At 32.5% G+C, this 3,632-nt stretch overlaps 1 non-coding gene across 1 annotated transcript; it reads left to right on the top strand.

The window, feature by feature from the left end:
• The first annotated feature begins 577 nt into the window (after positions 1-577).
• Positions 578-665, top strand: LOC149557482 (small nucleolar RNA snoR126). Its single transcript, XR_016352523.1, has one exon. It is a non-coding gene; the product is annotated as a small nucleolar RNA snoR126 (small nucleolar RNA).
• Positions 666-3,632: the final 2,967 nt, after the last annotated feature.

Below are 3,632 nucleotides of genomic sequence, written 5' to 3' on the forward strand. Positions count from 1 at the left end.
CAAACTTTCAAAGTATTTTGTTTCGATATTAAATTACTATTCTTATAGATGTTGTATAAGATATGTTTAGTTTCTCTTCATTCTTAATTTAGCTCTAAATTTACTACAAAATTTTGGCTATATAATACTTAAAATTATTATAAAACATAAAATTGTTCTACCATTTTTAGAAGGCGGGACTAAAGCTCTCGAGAGCTCTTGTTTATAAAACTTCTATTTATGGGATTGCATTTCTTTTATTGCTCGCGCACTCTATTACCAAGAAGGTTTGAAGTGCAGAAGTTAGGGTTTCATTTGCTTCAAGTAATATTACAGGTTGTACGATTTGCCTAGGGTTTGATACATATTGGATATAGGTAGGCTTTATTTGTGGAAAATGCATAGGATTTTCAGAGTTCGTCGTGTTCTTTAGGGTTTTGAGCGATTGATGACATAAATGTCGGCGCAAGGTTTGTTGTTCGTAATCTGCATTTAGCCTTGTTCTTAAAAGCTGAATATTTGTTCTTAGTGAAACTCCGAATGCTGTTTTTCGCCGGAATGATTTTGTGTGCCTTTATTTAATCTGCTGTAAATTTGGGGGCGATGATGATGAAACACATTTCTCGATACCGAGGATTCATTAAAATGCTTCCGTGATGACTGTGATTTATGCGTGTCTGAGCCCCCGGCTGAGTGAGAAATTCTGATTATTTGTCTGTGCATTTTTGTGTTAGATCTAAACGCTTTGGAAGGGTTTTCTTTCTCTACTAAAACAATTATTTTGAAAGCTGTAAAGATATCGTGCTGATCAGTGTTTTCTTGTTCCAATTAGATAGATGATTTACTTGCGTGTTCTCTGCTCTCCCTTTTGCCCCGGATCATTCTTAATATTGTAAAGAGGTTTAGATTGTTGTTTGTTCTTCGACCTTTTTAAAAAAATTTAAGGGAGATCTTGAGATATTTCGTATTTACGGTTCAAATATTTTTAAATTTTTTTTTTGGGTATTAATGGTTTATTTCTTTATTGGCAATACTAATCTCTTTTCTAGTTCAGCAACGAATGGCTTTTGCAACAGAGCCATAGTAATCTATTATCTTTTCAAACGACAAGATTTGGTGTGATTTGTTTTACTCGCATCAGATCAGTGATAAGTTTATTAGATTCATTTTAGAGATTCTTATTCATTCAAAATGATTTAAAGATAATTAAATATATTTAATGGAAAATATTAAATAGATGTATTGAAAAATAATAATGTACATTTAATTTAATTTTTTTCATGTGGTATTTGTTTGTCTAAAATTGAAATCAACATGTTTTTATGTTTTTTCTTTTGATAGGTAATATGTTTTTAATGAAAGTAAAATTGGTGTCACAAGAAATGGGAAGATCAAATTCTTTTCACGACTTTATCTAAAGAATATTTTTTGATCAATTTATAAACTATGGGTAGTCCTAAATAGTAGTCCTCATTGTACTTTTGGATCAAATTACAACCCATGGAAAGTTCTAAATAGTAGTCCTTATTGATTGAGCAATAAGTAGGTAGTTGTTTGATTTCTATCCAAGTTTAAGTCCACGAAGTGTAAAACTTTTGAGAGACCATTATGGATGACACTATACAACCTTTTAGACTATATAAAATTCTATAGGAATTTTGGGAAGAAAAGCCATTGGCTGAAACAAGGGGAAGATTAGTTGGGCAATAAGTAGGCAATTGTTTGATTTGTATTGAGGTTTAAGTCCATGTAAGTGCAAAACTTTTGAGAGACAATTATGGATTACACTATACAACTCTCTAGAGGAATTTTGGGAAGAAAATCCATTGGCTGAAATGAGGGGAAGTCTTGGCAAATGCATCTCAATAAACAAAAATCTTGAGGATGAAAGGTTGCGAACATACTTCATAATATGCATAGGAATCTCTCTACAATAAGCCCTACCACAAGAGATTGACATTAGATGGGACAAAGGTGTTTGGGTGAAAAAGATAGAAAGAGAAGATAATATAAGATTGTGCAACAAAAACAAATCTAAAGAAGATGGTCAAATTATATGTGAATTTGAGGTAATTGTAAATAGGGCTAATGAATATTAACATATATAGGGGGAAAGGGAGAATAAGAGCACTCCCCTCACTCAGGAAATAGAGGATATACCATTTGAACATATTTGTAAGGAGCTAGAGAAAAAAATACCAAGGGTAGATGCCCACTAATTCTTTCTAAATGAAACTACAATATTACCACAATCATATAGATGCCCACTAATTCTTTGGGAAATCATACACAGAACCACAATATTACCATTTATGGGTTTTGATCACTACACTATGCAACTCAGCATCGTGCCAGATGATCCCTCAAAAGGGAATCCCTTCAAATTTGAGAACATGTGGCTAAGATATGATAAGATATGAGACCTTGTGGAAGGATGATGGAATGCAATTAAGCTTGATAACAAGTCCAATTTATACAGGATTAGTAAGAAATTAAGCTTTGCCAAATTAAAATTGAAAAAGTGAAACAAGACACATCAAAAACATAGTAATGGGAACAAAAAAGAGTAGAAAAAGAAATGGTATATTTAAATGAAACATTTATCAAAGATGGGATAGGGGTGGGATACTTCAAACCTACTATACTAAGTAGAGAGGTGCAAGAAAATAGAAAAAAAAAATAGAGACAATCTTGAATGCAGTCCCTGCAATAATTAATACAAAACAAAATGAGGTTGTATATAAGAACAATAGAAAAAGAAGTCGTCAATATGGATGAATTTGAGCTAAACCCAAGCAAAGCCCTTGGACCAAATGGATTTTTGACTAGTTTCTTTCAGAAACTTTGGGACATAGTTAAGGATGATTTGACTCTAGCAACAGAAGAATCAAGGAGGAAAATTATTATTGTTGAAGTTGATGAATGATCAACCCCACAACTCCCAAGAATCATTTGCATGCAAACACCTACCACAAAAAGAGAGAAGCAAAAAGCTACAGAGGTTGGAATTCCCAGATCCACGGATGAGACATTCTTGATGAGCAAAAAAGAGATTGCTATTATCAAAAGTCAATTGCCTAATAATTAAAAAGAGAGATTGTGCTTATAAAGGAGATCAAAACCCTAAAAAAGTCTAACTAGCTTACATCATAATAATTAATAAAATAATTAATTATTAGATGCCTAAAGTTTAGCTTAAGCAAACTAGAGTTAATTAGGAAATATCTAATTACTCTAACAATTATGCAAGGTGCTATAAATCATACCCTTTTAGCCCTCATCCCTGAGAAGAAGCATCCTCACTCAAGAAATGAGTGACATAAGACCAATAACTTTATGCAAGATGGTACAAAAATTGTAACCAAGATCATAGAAAACAAAATAAATAAACTACTCATATATCATATGAGATGAGAAAAGTGGGTTTGCATCAAACAAATCAATAGTGGAGGGGATAATAATAGCTCATGAAAATTATTCATTTCGGGATAAAGGCCAAATACTCACGCATGATCCTAGAGCCAGATATACTTGAGGCCCATGGCTTGGTTGATAGAGAATTCCTAGTAGGAGTTTTAGATTAGATCAAAAGGTTTATTTCTACACCTAAATTATCAATTCTTGTGAATGGAGAAGCCCATGGTTTCTTCTCC

The sequence above is a fragment of the Cupressus sempervirens genome, chromosome 5 (genome assembly GCF_028749045.1).
Source record: "Cupressus sempervirens isolate cs-2001-9-10 chromosome 5, ASM2874904v1, whole genome shotgun sequence".
Lineage (NCBI taxonomy): Eukaryota > Viridiplantae > Streptophyta > Pinopsida > Cupressales > Cupressaceae > Cupressus > Cupressus sempervirens.